This window comes from Oryctolagus cuniculus, chromosome 9, assembly GCF_051225735.1.
Source record: "Oryctolagus cuniculus isolate XC-2025 breed Fujian yellow rabbit chromosome 9, ASM5122573v1, whole genome shotgun sequence".
Lineage (NCBI taxonomy): Eukaryota > Metazoa > Chordata > Mammalia > Lagomorpha > Leporidae > Oryctolagus > Oryctolagus cuniculus.
In genome coordinates, this window is record NC_142875.1 from 66,938,754 (window position 1) to 66,965,695 (window position 26,942).

At 40.4% G+C, this 26,942-nt stretch overlaps 1 long non-coding RNA gene across 3 annotated transcripts in view; it reads right to left on the minus strand.

Moving 5' to 3' along the window:
- The window catches only part of LOC127487255 (uncharacterized), a 409,483-nt gene that overhangs the window by 304,665 nt on the left and 77,876 nt on the right, over nt 1–26,942 (minus strand). For all 3 annotated transcript variants that reach the window (XR_016213275.1, XR_016213274.1, XR_016213273.1), the window contains exon 2: nt 8,169–8,225. This is a non-coding gene — a long non-coding RNA (uncharacterized LOC127487255). The remainder of the gene's footprint in view (nt 1–8,168; nt 8,226–26,942) is intronic.

Below are 26,942 nucleotides of genomic sequence, written 5' to 3' on the forward strand. Positions count from 1 at the left end.
TCCCCCTGCCACCTTCCCCACTTTCGCGGGGGAGCGGCACACCGCTGGCCGGCTCTCTCGGGGGCTGCACAGGTGTTCCCCTTAGATGTTCCCCTTAGATGTTCCTGGTGCATGCCGTCTCTCTCCTCCTTTATAGTCCTCCTCTGCCAATCCTAACTCGGCTGCCCACACGCCGAGTACGCTGCTCTCCTCCAATCAGGAGCAAGTCCTACAGTTTATTGGCTGAACTGGAGGCAGCTGTGTAGAAGCTGTTTTCTTCTCTCCCAGCGCCATATTGTGGGAGAGCAGATGCATAGAATAAGTCTTAATTCCAGTAACTTAGTCCAGTCCGAGTTGCTCCCCACAATACTCTGCCTTCTTGTTTCAGCTCTCAACCCATAACTAAGCGTCTTTGTTACAGTCTAGTTAGTGCCACATTTTTTGTATTATTGTGTTTTTCCTTGGTGACTTTGCTATCTACAATGGACCCAGGTAGGGCAAATGTTTAGGCTTAATCATTACGATGCCACTTGGGATGCCTTCATCCCATATCAGAGTGCCTGGGGTCAGGTTCTATGTCTGCTCCCAATTCTACATTCCTGCTGCTAATGCACACCCTGGGAGGAGGCATGTGACAACTCAAGTACTTAGGTTCCTGCCACTCACATGGGACACCCAGATTGGGTTCTCTGCTCCTGGCTCTGGCCTAGCCGACCCACACATGCTGTGGGCATTTGAGTAAAATAAATAAATATTTTTAAAATAATAATGTAGAAGTGGGCATTGTGGCACAGCACGTTAAGCTGCCACTTGGTATGCCTGCTTCCCATATCAAATGTCTGGGATTGAGTTGCAGGCTCTGTTTCTTACCCAGTTTCTTGCTAATGTGCACCCTAGGAGGTAGCAGATGATGGCTCAAGTACTTGAATCCCTTGCCACCCAGATGGGAAGCCTGGATGAAAATCCTGGCTTCTGGTTTGGCCGGGATCAGCTGCAGCTGCTGTGGGCATTTGGGAAGTAAACAAGTAGGTGAAAAAATGTGTGTGTGTGTGTGTGTGTGTGTGTGTGTCTGCCTTTCAAATAGACTTTAAAAAATATTAAAAATTTTAAAATGGCCCCATAGGGCAAGTATTTGAATTGGTGGTAAAGTCACAATTTAGAACACCTATGTCCACATCAAAGTACCTATGTTCAATTCCTAGTTCTGGCCCCTGATTCTAGCATCCTGTTAAAGTATATACTGGGAGGCAATGGTGATGGCTCCCACAGTTAGGTTCCTGCCACACACGTGGGATAGTTGGACTTTCCCAGTTCCTGGCTTCAGCCCCCCTGGCATTTGAGGAGTTAATCAATAGGTATGAACTCTCCATCTCTCTATCTCTATGCCTCTGAAATATATAATTTTTTAAAAAGTCTCTTATTTTAAAAAGATCAACTAAACTGGCCTCAACAGGGTATAGAAAAAGAGATTAGAGCATGCATACCAAAATAGTTAGATAGAAGGAATTAGTTCTAGCATTCTATAGCACAGTAGAGTAACTATGATCTATGACTATTTATTATATATTTCAAAATAACTAGAAGAGTTTGAAAGTTCTAAACACTTAGAAATGGTAAATGTTTGAGGAAATGGAAATGCTAATGACCCTGATATGGTTGTTATATACATTGTATATATACATGTACCAAACAGTGTACTCCATACATATGTGTAAATTATGTTCCATTAAAACTTTTCAGTAATAAACTTTAAAAATTAAAAGAATACCCTCCAAATATCACACTAAAGTTTAGTGCTACTAATCAAGAAAAAACAATGGCATTTATTATAAGATACACTTATTGAATAACTTTCATTCAGGCTTGAATTATAGTGCTGCTGGCAATGACTTCAATGTTAGTAAATCAACAGTAAAGGTGTCTTTAAACAGAACCACACATAAAACAAGCTCATGCACTATTGACAGGAATGTAAACTAGCACCACCATTATGGAAGACAACAGTATGGAGATTCCTCAGAAATCTGAAAGTCGATTTACCATATGACACAACCATCCCACTCCTGGGAATTTACCCAAGTGAGACGAAACCAGCATGAGTTATCTTTATCCCCATGTTTATAACAGCTCAATTCACAATAGCTAAGGTATGGAATGAACCCAGATGTCCATCAACTGATGACTGAATAAAGAAAATGCGGTGTATATATACACTATGGAATACTACTCAGTCGTAAAAAAGAATGGAATTCTGTCTTTTGCAACAAAATGGATGCAACTGGAGACCATTATGCTTAGTGAAATAACCCAGTCCCAAAAAGACAAATATCATGTTTTCTCTGATATGTAGTAGTTAAAACCATGCATAAGAATGAAACTTACATCTGATGATTTGATTATTGTTTATAGTCCTTGTCTGTATTCCTTTGAAATACTGGTCTTTATACTTTTTACTTGCTGAACATTATGGCTAGTGACACATTAAGCCTGTTACAAAGTAAACTGAAAATATGTTATTGCAAAAATTAAAGGGAAAAAAAGAAAGGAAGACAAGAGAATTAAGGGAGAGAGGGGGAAGTGTGGTTATCTCCTTAGAATTTTACCTATGAAATACATGAAATTATTCTACTTATGTTAATACAAATTTGAAACATTTTAAAAAGACAGTTATTTATAGGGCCGGCGCCGTGGCTCAATAGGCTAATCCTCCACCTTGCGGCGCCGGCACACCGGGTTCTAGTCCCGGTCGGGGCGCCGGATTCTGTCCCGGTTGCCCCTCTTCCAGGCCAGCTCTCTGCTATGGCCAGGGAGTGCAGTGGAGGATGGCCCAGGTGCTTGGGCCCTGCACCCCATGGGAGACCAGGAAAAGCACCTGGCTCCTGGCTCCTGCCATCGGATCAGCGCGGTGCGCCGGCTGCAGCGGCGGCCATTGGAGGGTGAACCAACGGCAAAGGAAGACCTTTCTCTCTCTGTCTCTCTCTCTCACTGTCCACTCTGCCTGTCAAAAATAAAAAATAAATAAATAAATAAAATAAATAAATAAATAAAAAGACAGTTATTTATAAACCAGTTGATGAAAATGTTGAGACCACAGACTGCCAAGAACCTTACCCTATATTTTCCATAGGGCCAAGAATATGGCTGTTTGCAGAGATTTCCTAGAACAAAACAACTGTAAATCATGTGGATCACCTGTATGATGAATGTTATAATTAAAGTCAAATTGGATCAACACTGGGGCCAGCACTGTGGCATAGTGTATAAAGCTGCTGTCTGTGACTCTGGTACGACATATGGGTGCTGGTTCTAGTCCCAGGTGCTCCACTTCCAATCCAGCTACCTGTCAATGGCCTAGGAAAACAGCAGAAGATGGCCCAAGTGTTTTGGCTTCCTGCCCAAGTGAGAGACCTGGAAGAAGCTTCTGGCTCCTGGCTTCAGTCTGTCCCAGCACTGGTTATTGCAGATGTCCAGGGAGGGAACCAGCAGATGGAAGATCTCTCTTTCTCTCCCTCTCTCTGTAACTCTTTCAAAATAAATAATCTTTTTTTAAAATTGGACCAAGACAAACAACTAAGTAAAACTGCTATACGTAGGTACTTCAAAAAGGAAATGGAAATAAAAGATAAGTTTATATTGGAACAAAAATATTTTGAAATGGAAAATGGAAATAAAAGATAAATTTATATTGGAACAAAAATATTTTGAAATCCATGCATATAAGTAGCCTTCAAAAGTTCATGAAAATTTGTACTATGAAAAAAATAATGTATGGATATCAACTATTTTGCAGCAAAATACTTATATTTTAATTCCATCTTCTATGAACTTTTTGAAGTAAATTCATATGATCATTAAAAACACTCACAGTGTCTACCTAATCCCTGGACCTCTCTGAAGCCCAGGAGCCTTCTTGGACATACACAGGCCCTAACTCCTTTTTTTTTTTTTAATTTATTTAATGAGCATAAATTTCCAAAGTACAGCTTATGGACCACAATAGCCTCCTCCCCCCCCACCCTGTGTCTTCCCTCCCATCCACAACACTCCCCTCTCCCACTCCCTCTCCCCTTCCATTCACATCAAGATTCATTTTCAATTATCTTTATATACAGAAGATCAATTTAGCGTATGTTAAGTAAAGATTACCACATTTTGCTCCCACACAGAAACATAAAGTGTAAAATACTATTTGAGTACTAGTTATAGCATTGATTAAACACCTAAGAGTAATTGTGTATTAATTACAGAGTTCAACCAATAGTTTTAAGTAGAATATAAAATGCATCTTTTGTATTGTTGTGGTTCCCTCCCCCCAACCTCCCTCCTGTGGCCCTCCCCTCACCCACTTCCTCTCCCATCCCGCCCTTCATCACGTTTCATTTTCAGTTACCTTCATATACCGAAGATCAATTTAGTATATACTAAGCAGGGATTTCAACAGGTTGCACTCACACAACCGAACCAGGTATAGGGTATTGTTCGACTAGTAGTGTTGTTTTTGAGTTTCATAGATAAACATACTAAGGACAGAGATCCTGCGTGGGGAGCATGAACCCAGTGACTCCCGTTGTTGATTTAACAATTGGCACTCTTATTTATGACGTCAGCAATCACCCGAGACTCTTGCTATGAGCTGTCTAGGCTATGGAAGCCCCTTGAGTTCACCAACTCTGAATTTGTTTAGTCAAGGCCATATCACAGTGGAGGTTCCTTCCTCCCTTCAGAGAAAGGCGCCTCTCTCCTTGATGCAGGCCCTAACTCCTAAACATGTAAGGCCTATGAGAAGTTGTAGCAACAAGTTTGACTTCATCCCAGCTCCAGCCCCCTCCTACACAAATTCAGAACCATTCCTTTCTGCTTATCTGGTAAAACTGACAAAATTTTATAAAGAGAGCCCTGGGTGTCACACATAATGAAGTAAGATTCTAATGTATCATTAACTGGAAGAAGATCAAGGTAATGTCTTCATGGACATTAGGAAAGTCATCAGAAAACTTTCTAAAGGCACAAATGACAGCTGCCCTCATCAAAGGAGCTTGAGGGAACAATGGCTCCCATACCCCGCCTTCCTAGGATCCTCCATGGTAGATGACAAACTCAACCAGAGACATAGAGGGGAAGGAGAGGGCAACATGGTTTGTCCACCAAAACTAACCTAGAAACACCTGGAGAGGTCAGCCCTCTGCAAATAAAACAGTTCATGATTGTCATTGTCCACTTTAAAATTTATAGTCTCTTCCCTCAAGCCTTGGTCATTGTGCTAGATTACGACACAGCCTATCAGCACTCTCTCTGCCCCGTCTCCTCCTGTGTCTTCAACATCTCACAACTCCTTTGTGTTATCTAAATGCCCCACAGTTCTCAGGGTAAAGCCTAGCACTTAAGGCCATCTGAAGTTTAGTTCACATCCATAATTATATTATGTGCTGCTGCCTCCCGACACACAACATTTTCTCCAACCCTGGTAGGCAGCTCCCTGTTTCCAAATGTCTTTGCTCAGTTGAGTTAAAGTTAGGTCCTGGGGTTAAACTGATCTGAGTTCAAATCACAACTCAGCCTCTTACTGGGTAACTTTGAGCAAGTAACCTCAATGACCTCGTTTTTTAAATAGGATTAATAAAAATGGACTGCCTCAGAGACATCATCTGATAGTTAAATGTTATGATTCATGGGAAGTACCTAACAGTACCTGGTATGTTAGAAACATTTAATAAATGCCAGTTTAAAAAGTAAATATTGGAGCTGCTGTTGTGGCATAGTAGGCTAAGCTTCTGCCTGCCACACCTCCACCCTATATGGACGCCAGTGTGTGTCCTGGCTGCTCCTTTTCTGACCCAGCTCTCTGTTATGGCCTGGGAAAGCAGAAGAGGATGGCGGAAGGGCTACACCCGTGTGGGAGACCCAGAAGAAGCTCCTGGCCTCTGGCTGCTGGCTTCAGATCAGCCAAGCTCTGGCCACCGTGGCCATTGGGAAATAAATCAGAGGATGGAAGACATTCTCTCTGTCTCACCCTGTCTCTCTCTGTAACTCTACCTCCCAAAGAAATAAAATCTTTTTTTAAAAAATGGAAATATTGTAGGGGCCGACATTGCTGTGTAACAAGTAAGGACATGGCAGGCACATAGGCATCCTGTTTCAGCACCGGTTAGAGTCCTAGCTGCTCCACTTCCAATCCAGCTCCATTTTATGTGCCTGGGAAAGCAGTGGAAGATGGACTAAATCCTTGGCTGCCTGCTACTTATGTGGGAGACCCAGAAGTTCCTGGCTCCTGGCTTCAGACCAGCCCTGCTCTGGCCATTGCAACCATTTGGGGAGTGACCTGTAGATGGAAGATCTCTGTTGATCTGAGTCCTCCCTCTGTCTCTCTGTAACTCTGCCTTTCAAATAAATAAGTCTTCTTTAAAAATTAAATATTGTAGAGTCCTACTTTCATCCTTTCACCTCACCAGACTTCAAATATTGTCTTTCCTATAGCATCCATTCTCCTCCGAATTCCCAGTGTCTTTCTTTACAACCTTGACATTGAACTAAATCTCACATTGTATAGACAAGGACAAGAGGAAGGAAAATAACAGTTTAAAAGGAGAGACCAATTTAGCAGGTTTTCTGTGGAAGGAAAACAAACAGGACATTCTAGAGCAAGGAGTGGTCAACATCTGTAAAAGACCGGATAGCAAACTTTACAGCATTCAGCTTGCACAACTATTCAGTCCTGCGGTTGAAATACACAAGCAACTATAAAACACTTGTAAATGAACAGGCATGGTTGTATTCCATAGAACTTTAGTTCCAAAACAGGCAGCAAAAACTTGACAAAAAAAAAAAAACAGAAAACATGAACAAAAATTAGTCCAATTGTCCAATTCAAAGAACTTGAATAGGCACTTTTCCCAAATAAGATATACAAATTATGAATAATCAAATTTTTAAAAGCTCAACACCATTAATCATTAGTAAAATGTAAATTAAAACCATAATAATATATCACTTCACACTCAATAGGATGGCTATTATCAAAAAATAAAAGGAAAAGAAAATAATAAGGATGTAGAGAAATGAGAACCTTGAACATTGCTGGTGGAAATGTTAAATGGTACAGCCATTGTGGAAAACTAGATGGGCATTCCTCAAAAAGTTAAACAGAATTATTATATGACCTAGAATTCCACTTCTGAATATATTCAAAAGAAATAAAAGCAGGGATTCGAATAGCTATTTGTACACCAATGTTCTTAACAGCATTATTTACAATAGCCTAAAGGTAGAAACAACCCAAGTACCCATCAATGAAAGAATAGATAAACTATGATGTACGCATACAACAGTATATTTTTTAGCCTTAAAAAGGGAGAAAATTCTGACATACACAGCAACATTATGCAAAGTGAAATAAGCCAGTGACATAAGGACAAGTATTGTCCGATTCCTTGTAGATAAGGTTCCTAGAGTAGTCAAATTTATAGATACAGAAAGAAAAATGGTGTTTGCTTGGGACTAAGTGTTGGAGAAGGGTTGGGAGTTAATATTTCATGGGTACAGAGTTTCAGTTGCAGAACATGAAAGAACTCTAGAGATGGATGATAGTGATGGTTACACAGCAATGTGCATGTACTTAATGCTACAAAATCTCCATGCCCTTAATAGTTAAAATGGTAAATTTTGTTATCTAAAAAATGTTTTGTTAGTAAAAACGTTCAAAAATCATAAAATCCTCAGGCAGCTGACCAGATTTGCCTACAAGCTGCAGCGTGTGAGTCCTGTCCTGAAGCTGGAATTTCATGTAATTGTAAAGAGAAAGAATCTGACAGTTATAATAGGTTAAGGTATGCAGCAGCCACATACTGTCCCAGAAACCCCAGTGGCTTAAAACTACAAAAATGTGTGCCCACTGAAGATTAGCAGGTCCACAGTATTCCATGTGTACAGTGACTTGAGATGCCACCATTTCTCCATGATGCTCAGGGCTCACCTTCACAAGGAACAAGCAGAGCTAAGGAACCACACACCTACCTTGAAGTTCTCTACCCATAATAGACATAACTCCCCTCTGCTTACAACCCAATGGCAATAACCAATTACTCAAATGTAAGGTAATAGAAAAAATGGTTTTTCAAAAAAGTACATGGAAATAATTGTATTATGAGAAACTACATATGGATTTCAAAAAAATTTGCACAAAAAAAGCTTACCTTTTAATTCCATTTTTCCATAAATGTTCTCCAGTATCCTCAAATAATTCTGTGAACCTAGAAAGAGAGAGAATTTGGTTTAGAGGGAAATTAGAAGTCTATCAGATAGAACTCATTAAAAAATAAGAATGGGAATAAGAGAGGGAGGAGGAAGTTTACAACTATAAAGTTGTATAGTTCTGCATACATTCCTACAGACTTACTTCTAATGGTACAGTTTTAGAAACTTGCCATGGGACCCCAAATCCCATTAAGCTGAGTGGTAAAAATGCCATCTTAAGTGCTAAAGTAATCATACTAAGTGTGAAAGTGAATATAAAGATAGGATTAAGTGTTAAAGTGATCATATAAATAGGATCAAGTGTCTGGTAACAATAATAGCAAGAATTATAAAAGAGAGAATGTTCCAACATGAGAAGCAGTCCACACAGCAGACTCATAGAATGACAAATGTTCTAAATAACACTCTGACCTCAGAATCAACCCTTAAGGCATCCTGGTCTGATTGAAAAGTCCATGAGATCATTTCAGGCATGGAAAATAAAGACACTGTAGCAAAAACTGTTCTATATGAAGGATCGCTGTGAATGAGACCCAGGTGGAAAGAAGTGGCCATCAAAGAAGGATGTACTTTTCTCTGGAGGAGAGAACTTCCACTTTCCTCGTGGCCTTGTCTAAATACTGACAGAGTTTGTAGATTCCAAAGGCTTCCATAGCCTAGGCAATCACTGACGTCATACATAAGAGCGTTAACTGTTAAATTAACAACAGGAGTCACTGTTCACTAATTTCCCATGTAGGACCTCTGTCCTTTATGAGTTGTATTATGAGAGTTAACTATAAAACTAGTTCTCAAATAATTTTTTTGTGTGTTTGCAAATTGTTGAAATCATTTTTTAGTATAAAGTTTGTCTTCTGCATACAAAGTTAATTGAAAATGACTCTTAATGGAGATTGGGACTGGGAAGGGGAGAGGAAGGAGGAGGAAGGGTGGGAGTGTGGGTGGAAAGGCAGGTGTGGTGGGAAGAATATACTCCTAAAGTTGTACTTATGAAATTTGTATTCATTAAATAAAAGCTTTCTTTGGGGAAAATAAAAAATAACATAAAACCTAAAAAAAAGTTTATATCAGAGTAGATATATTCCACAAAATAATGGAAACCAAGATAAATTCTGAAACACATACATCTGTCAAATAGGACTTCTTAGAATAATTTTTCAATGGCCTGATAACATGTGCTCCATTTTAATAAAAACTGATAAAGATATTTTTTAAATTATTAACTGTGTACCTATGAAGAAATTCCAGAAGCCCATTAAAATGCTTCAACCCAAATAAAAACAGAACAGACATAGGACTTCTACAGGTCACCATCATCTAAGTACCTGAATTGCCTTGGCAATTCTAACACTACTGTAATGCCAAATATACCAGAATAGAGATGGTGGAAACACCTGAGGGAAGCAGGAAGCCAGTTGAAACAATACTCTAACTATACCTTGCAAACTGATACAAGCCCACACTTAGGCTAAATCTTACTGGCCTGGATATAAAACAAACTCTTTGAAATAAAAATCTTAATTTTTCAAAACACTTATTAAAATTTTTAGTTAGTGTTGACTACTTAAAGAAATTATGGTATATAAACAGTACAGAGTACTACTCAGCTATTTAAAAAAGAAGTCTTGTCTTTTGCAATAAGATAGACACTACTGGAAACCATTATACTTAATGAAATAAGCCAGTCCCGAAGAGACAGATATCCTATGTTTTCCCTGACCCCAGATAACTAATAGAGTACCTAAAATGTAATGTATTGGAGTGAAATGGACATTTTGAGAATCAATGATTGTTTACTGACCTTGTCTCTTCCATTGAGGAACAGTGCTATTTGTTGAACTCTTTTACTAAGTGTAGAGTTAAGTTTATGATCATTAAGTAAACTGCAAACATATCTTTGTAAAAATAAAGAGTGGGAATGGGAGAGAGAGGAGGAGGAAGGGTTGGAGCATGGGTGGGGGAGAGGGAGGTATAACTATGTCCCTAAATCTGTATAGATGAAATGCACAAAACTTGTATAACTTAAATAAAATGTAAAAAAAAAAAATTTTAGTTAAGCAAAATATTCAAACATATGAAAAGCCCTCAGTTCCTTACACCATCATCCAGGTCAATCTTCTACCTTTCAAAACTGAAGCTTGTGCTACTGCTCTTGTAATACACGTTAAAGCGCCTCCCTAGCAGCCCTAGCTCTGTCGTGGACACTTCTCCCACCTCACCAAACTCCACTGACATTGTTTTCTCAAATGCCCAATGTCTCCTTGGGAGCAAAGCAATGTTAACCATACATTAATAGATCTCTGTATATTACAATAAAGATGTGAACTGTTTAACAACCTCCATCTTCTATAATCATCCATCAAATTCTCAACACCTTCTCATGAGGTCAGTTTTGTGAGGTTTCTTGGACCAGAAGCTACTGAGGCATCATCAACACACAGGCTTTCTGTCCTGTCCTGAGAGGAGACTCCTTAAGGACAATCAAAGGCTGTTCTGTTTCTTTTTCTTAAAGAAAAATTGACTTATTGTCATGTGAATCAGGACATATATGCAGATTCTTTCTCACTGGTGTTCTTAGCATGGAGGGCAAGGAACAGGCTGGGAGGTGGGATGGGCCTGGGAGTATACACAGGCAGAGATTCAGGCATGTTGGTGCAGGATGGAGGCGAGAGCCTCCACAACATAGCTTACTGTGTGGGCCTTGAAATGCCTACACAAAATCAGCCCCTCCATAACTTTTCTTTTAACCCCCATCTGTAATCTCAAATTTCTCACCGCACCTTCCTTACTTGTCTCTTTTCCTCTCCCGTGTGCAGTGTCCTCCCTCCTATCTAACCCTGCCCAGTGTTAAATTGAAAATAACTTTCCCTGTGACCTTCCTCCAAAAGCCCTATAATCAAAAGGAGGAGTTCCATCACTGAAAGTAGCAAGAAGTTTACTTTGTATCCAAAAGCTGGGGAAGTACAACTTCTTCTCTCCTGACAGGTACCCATGTAAGGGGAGGCCAGTCCTGCTAGCTCAAACAACAAGTCGAGCTCCTCTTAAACCCAGGATGGAAGAGAGGAAACAGCATCCTTGCTTTACCTTTGGCTACATGGAATGCAAGTACTGCAAAAAGGCGCCATGATTGGCTTGTTCCATAGCAAACAAATATAGGTTTCAAGGTACGGATCTGGCTCCCCTGGAAGAATCAACTTAAATCATGACTGCACTCTTTTTTCTGTAAGTGGCCTCAAGTATTCTGCAAAAATGGTTCATGTTCCCCAGAAAACCCCACAAAATCAGGCAACTAAAGAGGTTCAAATCTTTGTGCTCACTTTAAGAACACCCAAGAAACTGCCCAAGGCCCTCAAGGGTATACACATCTGAAAAGCCACCAGATATCTCAAAGATGTCACGTTCCTGAAGTAATGTGTACCATTCCATTGGTCGTTACAGCAGTGCAGATGGTAGGTGTACCCAGGCCAAGCAGTGGGGGTGGACACAGGGTCAGTGGCCCAAAAAGAGTGCTGAGTTACTGTTGCACCTGCTTACAAACGCAGAGAGGGATGCTGAGCTGAGGGGTCTGGGTGTAGATTCTCTGGTCCTTGAACATACCCAGGTACCCAAAGCCACCAAGGTGCACCACCATCCCTACAGAGCCCACGGTTGAATTAACCCACACATAAGGTCCCCAGGCCACATCGAGGTGATCCTCACTGGAAAGAAACACATTGTTCCTAAACCAGAAGAGGAGGTGACACAGAAGAAAAAGATATCCCAGAAGAAACTAAAGAAGCAACAACTTATGGCTCAGGAATAAATTCAGCATAACATAAATGCAAATGAAAAGAAAAGCAATTATGACTACTACACTTCTCTGGGGCACAGGACGAGCCTGCTGGTCATTAGTCACCTTGCCTGTCCCTAGCTCAAAAGTCAGATAATGTATTGCTCTGGAAATGTCGCCTGGGCTTTTTAACATTTGAGTTTGTGCTGAACCGCACTTTGAAGTGGCATGCTTAGCGGAATGAAAGGATAAAGGAGATTTTTTATTTCCTGCAGAGAGAGAAGAGTGCAATTATCTCAGCAGGCTGCTCCTTCCTTCTGTTCCTCCCCTTTCCTCTGTCATCCAAGATGGGTAACAATAGAGACTCAATCTGCAAAATGCAGCTAAAGGCTGAACTGATAGCAACATTTTCAGTGGAAGGGGACACAGAAAGCACTGTTGCCTTGATTCACAATGTCTGTTCCTAAAGAATGACAGCTCCATCACACAAATACACGTGGAAGCATCATCACGCTTACAAATATTAGGCTTCTTAAGACAAGAGCGAATTAAGTATTTGCGAAAGAAGAACTGGCCATCCTAGGTGTCAGTTGGGCAGTGCCTGAGAGCTGTGGGTGCACAGGGAAGGCTCTTGGCTACGTCAGCCTTCAACTGCCCCTACTCACAACACTGCCAGGGTCAGGCAGGCACCATGGCAGCCGCAGTGATCCATGGGGCCTCCTCCTGTGAACTGTGGATCTTTAGAAAGGAGGAAGCTGGGTCAGGGGAAGCCCTGAGCCAATTCCCTGGAGAAGACAAGCTTCTCCTTTTTCCCTCAGGGAGATGCCTGAGAATCTCAGTGCAGGGTCTGGGTGGATCTTACAGAGCCGGAAGTGACCATCAGTGGTGGAAACACTGAGTTCACCGACAGCAAGGTCATTTCTGAGGTGCTGCTGAATTGCTTGTTTATGGACTGTAATTAGAACATGATTTTAACTCTAAAGAGTGGTTTGTACAGGAAATGGATGTTTCTATTCAAATTTGTATCTTTTTAATCCTCTTAATGACGAAATACTTTCAATCGTCAATTTCTTTTCTTAGAAGATGGCAATGGAAGTTGTTATCAAAACAGCATGGTACTGGTACAGAAACAGATGGATAGACCAATGGAACAGAATTGAAACACCAGAAATCAATGCAAACATGTACAGCCAACTCATATTTGACCAAGGATACAAAACCAATCCCTGGAGTAAGGACAGTCTATTCAATAAATGGTGCGGGGAAAACTGGATTTCCACGTGCAGAAGCATGAAGCAAGACCCAACCTTTCACCTTACACAAAAATCCACTCAACATGGATTAAAGACCTAAATCTACGCCCTGACACCATCAAGTTATTAGAGAACATTGGAGAAACCCTTCAAGATATTGGCACAGGCAAAGAGTTTCTGGAAAAGACCGGGGAGGCACAGGCAATCAAAGCCAAAATCAACTATTGGGATTGCACCAAATTGAGAAGTTTCTGTACTGCAAAAGAAACAGTCAGGAGAGTGAAGAGACAACCAACAGAATGGGAAAAAATATTTGCAAACTATGCAACAGATAAAGGGTTAATAACCAGAATCTACAAAGAGATCAAGAAACTCCACAAAAAAACAAAACAAACAACCCACTTAAGAGATGGGCCAAGGACCTCAATAGACATTTTTCAAAAGAGGAAATCCAAAGGACCAACAGACACATGAAAAAATGTTCAAGATCACTAGCCATCAGGGAAATGCAAATCAAAACCACAATGAGGTTTCACCTCACCCCAGTTAGAATGGCTCACATTCAGAAATCGACCAACAACAGATGCTGGCGAGCATGTGGAGAAAAAGGGACACTAACCCACTGTTGGTGGGAATGCAAACTGGTTAAGCCACTATGGAAGGCAGTCTGGAGATTCCTCAGAAACCTGAACATAACCCTACCATTCAATCCAGCCATCCCACTCCTTGGAATTTACCCAAAGGAAATGACATTGGCAAACCAACAAGCTGTCTGTGCATTAATGTTTATTGCAGCTAAATTCACAATAGCTAAGACCTGGAACCAACCCAAATGCCCATCAACAGTAGACTGGATAAAGAAATTATGGGATATGTACTCTATAGAATACTATACAGCAGTCAAAAACAATGAAACCCGGTCATTTGCAACAAGATGGAGGAATCTGGAAAACATCATACTGAGTGAATTAAGCCAGTCCCAAAGGGACAAATACCATATGTTCTCCCTGATCGGCGACAACTAACTGAGCACCAAAGGGGAAACCTGATGAAGTGAAATGGACACTATGAGAAACAGTGACTTGATCAGCTCTTGTCCTGACTGTTGATGTACAATGTAATACTTTATCCATGTTAGTATTTTTTTTGTTCTAGTACTATTGGTTGAACTCTGTAAGTAACACACAATTATTCTTAGGTGTTTAAATTTTAACTGAAAAGTGATCTCTGTTAGGAATTTGGAAAGCATTATGCTGAGCAAAATAAGCCAGTCCCAAAGGGACAAATATCATATATTCTCCCTGATCAGTGACAACTGAGCACCAAAAAGGAAACCTGTTAAAGTGAAATGAACACTATGAGAAATGGTGACTTGATCAGCCCTTGCCCTGACTGTTGATAAACAACTTAATATGTTATCCCTCTTAGTATTTTTTTTGTTTGTTCTACTTAATACTTTTGGTTGAATACTGTAATCAATACACAGTTATTCTCAAGTGTTGAAACTTAACTGAAAAGTGATCGCTGTTAAATATAAGAGTGGGAATAAGAGAGAGAAGAGATGTGCAATTTGGGACATGCTCAAGCTGACTTACCTCAAACGGTAGAGTTAGAAACATACCAGGGGATTCCAATTCAATCCCATCAAGGTGGCATGTACCAATGCCATATCACTAGTACCAGTGATCAATTTCTATTCACAATTGATCATAATGATAGGACTAAGAGCCAACGGGAGCACATAAACAAGACTAGTGTCTGCAAATACTAGCTGATAGAAAAAAAAAAAAAGGGAGAGAACGATCCAACATGGGAAGTGAGATACACAGCAGACCCATAGAATGGCAGATGTCTTAAACAGCACTCTGGCCTCAGAGTCAGCCCTTAAGGCACGTGGATATGGCTGAAAAGCCCATGAGAGTATTTCAGGCATGGAAAGCCAAGACACTCTAGCAAAAAAAAAAAAAAAAAAAAAAAAAACCACCTAAATGAAAGATCTCCACAAGTGAGATCCCAGTGAAAAGAACAGGTCATCAAAGAAGGAGGTACCTTTCTCTGAAGGGAGGAGAGAACTTCCACTTTGACCATGGCCTTGTCTAAATATGATCAGAGTCAGTGAACTCAAAAGGCTTCCATAGCCTTGGAAACTCATGACAAGAGCCTAGGGTGATTACTGATGCCATAAACAAGAGTGTCAATTTGTTAAGTCAACAACAGGAGTCACTGTGCACTTACTCCTCATGTAGGATTTCTGTCCTTAATGTGCTGTACATTGTGATTTAATGCTATAACTAGTACTCAAACAGTATTTTTCACTTTGTGTTTCTATGTGGGTGCAAACTGTTGAAATGTTTACTTAATATATGCTAAACTGATCTTCTGTATATAAAGAGAATTGAAAATGAATCTTGATGTGAATGAAAGGGGGGAGGGAGCGGGAAAGGGGAGGGTTGCAGGTGGGAGGGAAGTTATGGGGGGGGGGGCATTGTAATCCATAAGCTGTACTTTGGAAATTTATATGCATTAAATAAAAGTTAAAAAAATAAAAATAAAAATAGCTGCTTCATAATATAAAAAAAGAAGATGGCAATGGAGACAGCTTTTTTTCACTTTCATAATCTGTTTCATACATTCTAAATACATGGTTTTTAAAAGCTGTTTGGATCCATATTACTTTCAATTTGGGGAGGCATCCTTTATAAGACAATATTTAACTACTGTTATTTTGAAGAATTATGATGCTATCTACACTTAAAAATAAAGGAGATTCTTTTAATTACTTAACCAGGAAAAATAAGTAAGAATCTGTGCAACGGCTTTTGAGGCCCTTGGTTAATTTTACCCATTTAAAGGCATACCTGTTATCATAATATTATCTTCAGCTGGATGTTTAATGATGATGATGGTGGTGGTGGTGGTGGTGGTGGTCGTGTTAGTGGTGATGTTGTTGCAGCAACATCAAGGCTTTCGTTGGGAAATAATTCATTTTGTCTCGTGCTGTTAGATGTCAGATATTCTACTACAATGACGTGGCATCCATGTTTTGCTTCCCAAACTCCTGACAATGCTGTGTTTATCACTCTTGCCCTGGAAAAGCTATTGTCCTGGGAAGTTGACTCCATTAAACAATAATGATTCTGACTACCCAAAAAAGGACATGAATCTTTTAAAAATATTGTTCATTCCTTGTGCTTCCAAAAGATGTGTCAGTTATCAATAGCTGAATAGCAAATCACTCCAAACCTTTCTTATTTTCAACAACAAAATGTATTAATTCTGCTTAGGAATTTGCAGGCAGCTTTAGTTAGATGGTTCTGGCTTATGGCTTCTCCTGGTTTGGAATCCAAAAATGGTGGTTGGAGCTGCTGTCATCCAAGGTATGCCTAAGTCTGCAGGTCGGCTTCTAGGCTGACTCACAGGCCTGGCAAGTGGGTGCTGATGTGGGCAGGAAATCTCAGCTTCTCTGGAAGTGAGCCTCTTCTCAGGTAGCTTGAGTGTCCTCACAGCTACTCCCAGAAGAGAGCAATCCAAGAGAGTTAGGTGTAAATGTCAATACCTCTTCTGTCCTAACCCCAGAAGTCACACGCTGTCACCTCCAATACAGTCTACTTGTTAGAAGCAAGTAACTAAGTGCACCCACATGCACAGCGAGGGAAACAAGAAAGAGGAGGGAAAGGTGGCACCATCTTTGGAAGGGAAGAGTGCATGAGCACATTTTAAAACCACCACATAGGGTTATATAGTCTTTACAAAAATAGCCCAAAAGGGAACCTCTCGCATTCAGTAAAACAGGCTCACTTTTAAAATAACACATGTATCTATTGAGCATTTCATAAGCATGCCTTGAAAAAGATAAATGCCTTGGTAGCAGCCATTCTTTACATATGCCATGCTTATTGCTTTGAACTACAAAACTCGAATAAAAGTCCTTTACAAACAAAAGCATTTGCAGCGACAGCACAATGTGCCAGATATTGGGCTCTTGCCTCTCAGTTCCAAACCTGCCCTTCCTTGCTCTGCTGTGTGATGCTGGGTTTGGAATTCTGAGACTGCATTTCTCCTTTGCTGAGCCCACTCTGCTTGGTTCTGCCAGTGGGGGAACTACAGAGAGATTGCAAGACTGGAGGGCATGCAAGGTATTCTCTCCTTGTTGTTTCTGCGGTCCTCTTGCCTTGCTTCTCTACCAAAGCAGCTGCAGCTCCTTCCCAGAGTAGCAGCTGAGCCCCACGTTGGGTTTTTCGCTGGTACCTATGCATGCAGCCCTGTCAGACCATCTCAGAGCCAGCAGCACCAGCAGATCCGTGTTTCTGCCTTAGCAGTCAGGACGCTGCCCCGAGCCCAGAGTCCAGTGGCTCTAAGCAGTGGCTTCTTCACCCAGTTCTGCATTTCCACTCTATAACATGCCTCTTGCATGTTTCTCAGCGATCACAACTCCCAGCTCTCCTCTCGGTCCCCTGGCCCTCAGCTGTCAAAGCCCTGCAGTTGCTACCCCATGATAGCTTAGTTGCCTTTCATTTACTTAATTAACCGTTCCTTACATTAAATCCTTTAAATGCAACAAGTGGTGTGGCCTCTGTGTCCTGTGGGCCCGGCTGCTACAGTCATTATATAGTTGTTCAAAAGAACAAGGAGAGGTGAATAATAGATAACAGAGGCTGTGGCTTGGAAGGTGGAAATCAGGTAAAGCCACAGGAGAAAGTGGCGATGCCCTCACCAAGGCTTGGTGTCACTTAAGACCGCACAGCAAAATGATCAATCACACCATGTTCACGTGATGATAAGCCCAATGCCTTAAATGTGAACAGATAAATTATTCCCGATAAGATCTTGTGGGTCCTTAAAGATCAAATCAAAACCACAGGGAAACACCAAGAACATCCAGAACACCCCTGAGAGAGCCAAAGGGAGTGGGGACATTCTCCCCAGAAAGGGGTGATGGGGACGGGGCAGAGACAGTGAGGACAAACCTGGAGAACAGGCTATCCTGGGACTCATACTCAAGCCAGATATATACACTGCTGAGGTTTCTAACATGAAAACGAGGATTCTTGCCTCCTGCCAGCAAAATGAAATCCTCCCCCCGCCCCCAACTTGGGATTCCTGTTAACGCATGCCCTGGGAGGCAGTTGGTGGTGGTTCAAGTAGTTGGTTCCCAGTCACCCACATGGCAGACCTGGGTGGAGTTTCTGACTCCTGGCTTTGGGCTGACCCTATCCTTGATGATGTAGGCCTTTGGGAGTCCATCATAGACAGGGCACCCATCTCTCTCATCCTCCCACTCTCATTCTTGCTCTCTTTCTCTCTCTCTCTCCATGTGTCTGGCTAAGCAAGACCATATCCATCCATCTGCTTCATGGGTAGTGGAAAAGGTTAGTCTTTCTGTTGTGTTTCAGCTACCAGCTACTTCACTCTTTTTATTGTTTTTATTCCCTTGACTCAATTATGATTTACATAGACATTTTTCTAAATATACTCTAGAAAGTCAAAAGACATCATTAACACAACTATAAATTAGATTACCCAAGGTTGTCTCCACCACCCAACATACAACGGACAGAACACAAAGCACCAGCAGAGGCACTGACATAAATCCAGAAGCCAAATAAACAGAAGGAACTTAATGTAAGTTGGAAACAACATAATATTAAATCAACCATAATGGCATCTATTATGGGGTTATAAATAAATACACAGTAACTTCTAGAGAAGAAGTAGTATAATTTAAATTATATTATACAAGGACATATTTCAGAATCACTGGTCTAAAACTAAATTAGCTCTCCAATATGGTTAAGTGGTTGTTCTTAGTTTGGGGTGAAATTGTGTTACAAGGCTAAGTATAAAAGCTGTTTCAATCAATTTGCTTTAATTCTCTGGCTCTCCTAACCCAGAGGGATTTAAAAGACTGGCTGCTATAAATTGATCACTTCCCTTTACAAAATCTTTTTTAGACTTATTTTAATCTTCTGCTTATCTTTTTGTGCATTTTTATTAATATAAAGAGGACAGACTTCATGTAGTTCATAGATACGATCTTAAGAATTTAGTACTTCCCTTCCTCCCCTTTTTTCAATTTTTACAATAACATTTTTAATTTACTTTACAGTCAAAGGCTTAAACTGCCACTAAGTAAAGAGTCCAACAAGTAAAAAGTAGAAAGAGCACTGTTCAGCAAGAATATAGACAAGGGCTATAAACAACCAAATCCCAAGATATCGATATCACTCATATGTTTTAAGTTGTTTTTACACTCTGTATGTTAGCTACTACAAATCAGAGAAAACATGTTATTTGTTTTTTAGGGTCTGGCTTACTTAATTAAGCATATACATGATAGACTACTAAACAATTTTTAAAAAACAATAAAATTCTGACTTTTAAAACAAAATGGGTGCCACGACAAAATCTTAAACTTGTCAAATGTTGTGAGTTTGGTAAAGAAGTCTTAAATATCAGAAATCTGAGATGTTCTCAGAAAACCCAGTCATTTATCTAGACCAAAATTTAGGACCAGAGCCCTGCCTCTCCACCACCCACAAGAAAATAACACAAAGTAGTTGGGGCAGAGTCAACAAGACCCTACCCCACGCAGAAATTACCAGCATGGTCTTTCAAGACAAACTAAACAGCCAGCTGGCACTAGGTCTAGCTGGTGTATCTAGTTAACCTCTACTTGTTCATCTGTAAAATGGAATAATCAGCACAACTACTCTTCTTCCAGTTACCAGATATGTCCGTGTTACCAACCTGAATAAGTTCTTTTCAGTCCTAGGCATCTCAGCTTTATTTAGCACAGCTAAGAAACACTCTCTTTTTTGGAAAGAGTTTCCCCAAAGCATTGTAGGAAGGAAGCCTTCTCTCTCAATATCCTTGCTTTGGTTCACAGGGAATCAGCCAGTCCTTGTGAGAACCTGGCAGCTTTTGAGCTGTGTTTAATGGGAGGTGAGGGTACTGGTGTGTGGGGTCACTGCTGTGTCCCTGGCTGGCACTGCTAAGGCAACACCCAGGTGAAACCCAAGCTTCCCAACCCCTGTGCCTGTGTGCTGAACTCCCTCCCCACCCTCAACGTGGCTCCCTTCCTAGAAGGATGCCCACACAACAGTCTTTCCCTCACTTCCTCCCCACTCCCACTCCCACTCCCCAGTGGGCCCTGGCCTTTAAGAGAAAGGAAGACTACCCCTGTCCCTTATGCCAGAAACCAAGGGTTGTCTTTGGTTGCTCCTGTTCCTTATGCCCCTCCACCTTATGTCAACACCAGATTCTGCTCAGTCTGCTTCCAGCCACTTCTCTCAAACCCCAGTCGTCATCACCCAAGTGTACCATCTGCTCCTACTCTGACCTTGGAAATAGCCCCATAGCAGGGAATTCTAGGTGTCAATGTGGCAAGGCTGTGGGGTCAGCTGTCTGGCCAAGCGTTGGTCTAGATGTTACTATAAAGGCATTTTTTAAGATGTGATGAACATTTACATCTGTAGATTTTGAGCAAAGCAGATGCCCCTCCCTTATGTGGGTGGGACTCAGCCAACTATCTGAACACTGCGGTCCCCTAAAAAGGAAGGAATCCCAGCTCAGACTGCTGCACTCCAGACAACAATATCACTCTTTTTCTAATTTCTTATTTATTTTATTCATTTGAGAGGCAGACAGAGAGACAGAGAGCTCCTGTCTGTTAGTTCACTCCCCAGATATTTGCACCAGCCTGGCTAGGCCAGGTTGAAACCAGAAACCAGGAATTCAGTCTGAGTCTCCTATATGAGTAGCAGAGACCCAGGCACTTGAACCATCACTTGCTGCCTCCTAAGGTGTACATCAACAGGAAGATGAAATCAGGAGTCAGCTGGAACTCAAACCCAGGTACTCTCATATAGAATGCAGGCATCTCATGCAGCGTCTTAACTGCTGTGCCAAATGCCCACCCCAACCTCAGCTCTTAAGGGAATTTCCAGCTCCAGCAATTGAATAAGCCAATCCTTTAAGATAGATAGATGGCAAACAGAGAAAGGAAGAAAGGAAGAAAGGAAGAAAGGAAGAAAGGAAGAAAGGAAGGAAGGAAGAAAGGAAGAAAGGAAGGAAGGAAGGAAGGAAGGAAGGAAGGAAGGAAGGAAGGAAGGAAGGAAGGGGAAGGGAAGGAAAGGGGAAGGAAAGGGAAAGGGAAAGGGAAGAAAAATCTATGCTGTACATTCCACATACATCCTGACAAAAATCCTGAGGGTCTCTGCACCCCGGGTTTCTTCTACACTTTCCACAGGGTAGCCATATTGTTATTTTCTAAAGTATATTTTCCAGTTTAAAACACATCTGCAGTTTCCCATAGCACTTAGAATAAAATCTGAAACTCTTTAAAATGCTCTTCAAATTTCAACAAAACCTGATCTCTGTATCCCACCTTGAGCTTCAAGTCAATCTTCTTGACACCCTATCTCTCTGCTTCTCAGATGCACAGTTTCTGCCCTCAAAGTGTTTCCTTCTGGTTGTAGCTACTTCCTGATGCTCTTTATGGGATTTTCCCTCTCAATCATCCTTCTCAGTGCAGCTCTCTCTCTGATCCCCAATAGTACTAACTAAAAGAGAATCCTGTGTCAGGCTCTGTTCTCATCATCTTGCATCTATTAATTCACTTAATTCTCAACACTGGAAGAGGATTAAGATGGAAGATTAGGGAGGGATCTTACTGCTCTAATCTAGGAGAAGGTAGTTCTAAAAAAAGTGGAGATAGTGCAGTCTCAGGGAAGAGATAGGAAGAAAACAACAGAGGATATAGTATGCAAATTAGAATGACACTGTGAAAGGTGTGGACCCACACAACACAGGACCCCAGCAGGCAAGAGCCTCTGCACCAGCTTTGGAGAGTGAGGTGAGATGGGAGAGCAGCAGCCTGAGCCACTGGCAATAAAGCTGCAGGAAGAACCTAGAGGGAATCTGGCTTGGAGTCCCATGGGGGATAGTGTACCTGCCAAGCTAGAGGAGGAAAAAAGGGGGGTGGGGCATGTTTGTCTACCCAATCACCCTGCAATGGAGTCCTGTAACAAGCTGATGGAGAGCAGGAGCCATTTTGGATGTACATAACAGCTACACCAGCTTGTGCCCATGCCCAGGAATCAGCCAAGCAGAGACTCCAGTCTGGCAAGGAGAACTGACAGGGGACTGGGTGCTCATGACTATGGGCAGCTTATGCGCCAGGACTGTGAAAACACTGAGGCTGAATGGGAGGGCTCATGGTGTGGCTGAGACTTTAAGCAGTCACTGTGGGAGGCTCCACATGATCAGGACTCCCTGGTTACCTGGTGAGAGACATTGCTGGGGAATCTGTACTGCACAGATCATTTATGTGGTTCTTGTGACAAAGTCGACAAATATTATACCCAATGGGGCTAGCGCCCAGGCACTGATCTCCTTTGAGGAGAGGTGAATGGAGTCTATACCAACAGAGCAGAACAAACCTTCCTTCTGAAAAAAAAAAAAAAAGAAATTTACCATGCCCAGCCTGGGTGTGTCACCTTAGACATGCCCTTTAACCTGGAGAACTGAACAGAGCTCCCTGACCACACCCAGCACATATGTGTATGTATTAACAGAAAGCACACACTCCACTAATACAGAGGCATAGTACAAAGATAAAAAACTGCCACAGCAAAAAAACAAACAAGTATTTCCACAAATGCCAAATAACACATCAATCCAAGAAACTAGCATAAGGAAGACAACATGATGCCCTCCAAAAAAAAAAAAAAAAAAAAAAAAAAAAAAAAAAAAAAAAAAAAAAAAAACCACACACAATTCAATACTAGATTGTGAAGATGAAGAGATTGAAGAAATGCCAGAAATAGAATTCAAAAAAATTCATCATAGGATTACTTAGAAGTAATCAGAAGCAAAGGCATATACTAATGAAATCCATACATGACATGAAAGAAAATTTCTCCCATGAAACTGAGATTTAAAGAGAAACAAAAATGAAATCTTGGAAGTGAAGAATTCAATAGAATAAAAATACAGTGGAAAGCCTTAACAACAGAATCGGTGAAGCAGAACAAAGAATATCCGAGTTAGAAGACAAACCACAGGAAATTATAGTCAGACCAAAAAAAAAAAAAAAAAGGATTAAATTAGAAAACTAAAAATCACTGTTGGGAATCTACAGGATACTATCAAATGACCCAACATGCATACAGGTTCTAGGAGTTCCTGAAGGCGTGGAAAAAGAGGAGAGAAAGGATTAGACGCCATTTTAGTGAAATAACATCAGAAAACTTCCCTAATTTGGAGAAAGAAAGGGGCATTCAAGTACAGGAACCTCACAGAACTTCTAAAAGACATGAACAGAAAGATCTTTACCATGACACATTGTAATAAAATTCTCCACAGTAAAATATAAAGAAAATATTCTAAAATGTACACATGAGAATTGCCAGATTACTTTCAGAGGATCTCCAATTAGACTTACAGCAGACTTCTCATTAGAAACCTAATAGGCTAGGAGAGACTAGCAAGATATATTCTAAGCCTTAAGAGAAAAAACTGTTAACCCAGAATACTGTACACTTCAAAGGTCTCATTTATGAATGAAAGCGAAATAAAGACCTTCCATAACAAACATAAATTGAAAGAATTTGTCACTACCCATCAAGCCTTGCAAAAGATGCTTAAGGAGGTGCTGTACACAGAAACACAGAAACATGGTCATCACTACAGAAGAGGGTAAAGGAAAAAAATCTCCCAGTAAAAGTACAAAAGAAATCCAAAGTAAACAACATGAATATTTATAGAAAATAAAAGGACAATGTCATTACTTATCAATAGTCACCTTGAATTTAAATAGCCTCAACTCCCCAGTTAAAAGACACAGACTGGCTGAATGGATTAAAAAACAAAACCCATCTATTTGTTGCCTACAAGAAACACATCTCACCAACAAAGATACGGGCATACTGAAAGTGAAAGGATGGAAAAAGTTATTCCATGCTAACAGAAAGCAAAAGAGAGCTGGCATAGCCATCTTAATATCAAGCAAAATATACTTTAATACAAAAACTGTCAAAAGAGACAAAGAAGGGCACTATGTATTGATTAAGTGATCCATTCAACAGGAAGATGTCACTATTATAAAGGTATATACACCTACTTACAGGGCACCTAGCTATTTAAAAGAAATGCTATGGAATCCAAAGGGAGACATAGATTCCAATACAATGGTAATGGGGGACTTCTATACTCAGCAATGGGCAGATCAACCAGAAAAAAATCAGCAAGGAAACAACAGAGTTAATCAACACTATAGACCAAATGACCTAACAGATATCTACAGAACATTCCATGTTACAGCTGCAGAATACACATTCTTCTCACCAATGTGTGGAAGTTTCTCTAGGATTCACCACATGCTGGCCATAAAGCAAGTCTCATCAAATTCAAAAAAATTGAAATAATATTATTCATATTCTTGGACCACGATGCAATGAAAGATCTCTGCAAGTGAGATCCCAGTAGAAAGAATGGGCCATCAAAGGAGGAGGTACCTTTCTCTGAAGGGAGGAGAGAACTTCCACTTTGATTAAGGCCTTGTCTAAATAAGATCGTAGTTTGTGAACTCAAGAGACTTCCATAGCCTTGGCAGCTCATGATAAGAGCCTCCAGTGATCACTGATGTCATAAATAAGTGTCAATTGTTAAATCAACAACAGGAGTCATTGTTCACTTGCTCCCCACGGAGGACCTCTGTCCTTAATGTGTTGTACTATGAGAATTAACAGTAAAACTGGTCTTCAAACAGTACTTTATACTTTGTGTGTCTGTGTGAGTGCAAACTGTTGAAATTTTTACTTAGTATAGAGTTGATCTTCTGTATATAATTAAAAATGAATCTTAATGAAGAATGGGATGCAAGAGGGAGTAGGAGATGGGATAGTTTGCAGGTGGGAGGGTGGTTATGGGGGAGAAGAACCGCTATAATCCAAAAGTTGCACTTTCAAAATTTATATTAAATAAAAGTTTTCTATAAAAAAGATGCTATTTCTCCTAGTCCCTCATTAGAATTCACATATACTCTTTAAGCTGACCTCCTGTGGCCATTACTACTAGTCGAGGATCCCTTATTGGAAACACTGAAGCAGGGTGTTTAAAATTTCAGGTGTCTTGCAGATTTTGGAGTATTTTCATGTACATAATGAGATGTCTTGAGGATAGGACCCAAATACAAAATTCATTTATGTTTTGTATACATCCTCTATACATAGGCTGATAGTAATTGTATACAATATTTTAGTGCATCTGTATTTTGTCTGTGACCTGTCATATGAGGTCAGGTATGGAATTTTCTACTTGTGGCATTGTGTTGGTCCTCAGAAAGTTGTGGATTCAGATGTTGGGTTTGGGGATTGGGAATGTTCAACCTCAACTGTTAATCCTCAGCTAAGATTGCAGGACAGAGAGCCACATAGGAATGCAACACCGAGTGGGTGTTTCAATACCAGATGTGCAGGTACCTGGAGCTAAGTCACCAGGAGTGAAGTGGGAGGAGAATTAAATAAAGCCAAAAGCACCTGAAGCTAATTTTGCTTTTGCCACAAGTTTTAGGTGCTTCTAGTTTGGCCTTGTTATTGCTGCATTGATAAATGTCAAAAATACCTCATATGGTTTGCAGAAAAGTTATAATTCAGGTAGGGGGAGTTTAGCTAACACTGTATCCATTCAACAAAAGAGAATCAATTCAAAAGTGGAAAGTTTAATTAATCAAAGAATTGTTTTTGCCTTCAAGATTTCAAAACTGGTTTGGCAAAGTCTTCACTGATTCAATGACAAATGCTGGGGTCATGAGTTGTGGGTTTTTTTCCCCACCTCTTCTTTACTGGGGACATTGGAAGAACTGATTTAAATTGGGAAAAATGTTGATGACAGTCATCAAAAACATTTCAAAATAAATGAGATATTCCAAACCTAGATGTATACAGCTGAGTTATAAATGGTTATAAAGCTTCTGACATTGATATTAGTTATTTACATCAAAAAGCTTTTAGAAAAATGGTACATGGGTAAACAATTCTTGTCATGGTGAAATCTGACTGAGTAAGCAGTTTTACTATTCTAGTGCTGCTTCTTAAATACAAATGAAAAGCTGCATGCATCTACAGCAGGCATGGATTGTTTATGTTGTATGATCTCCTTTCTTAAGTAAGTTCTCTTAGAGTATTTCTAGAATTTGATTCATTGCCATAATAGAGCCATGTAGGGAATGCACTGATTGCATGTTACTGTGGCAAGAATATCCTAAATGTCATTAAAATCTTCCAACATGATGGATCTACTTATGGTCTTGTTTGTTGACATGACAAATTAACATTGTTAGATTACATCTGGAAATGAGCATTTGAGATAGATAATCGTTTGAGCCTTATGGCTAAATTTTTGTGGCTTTCGTTTAACTTTGAAAGGTTGTCTGTATATGCACTAACCTTTTTTGATGGCTAATTAGGCTTTAATTACAGAAATAAGATTTCAAATAAAACTGTCTTTGGCAGTGAGTAAATAGCTTATTTTGAAGTAGAGTTGTATACTTTTTCATAAGGTGTTTGGGGATTTTTTTTTTCTGAAATAATTTATTCCACGTCTACATCAGTGAAAGCTCTCCAACTATTCGGAGTTCATCTGTAAAATAAAGTTCTCTCTTGTTCTGATTTTCAAAGTTTTAAACTCAT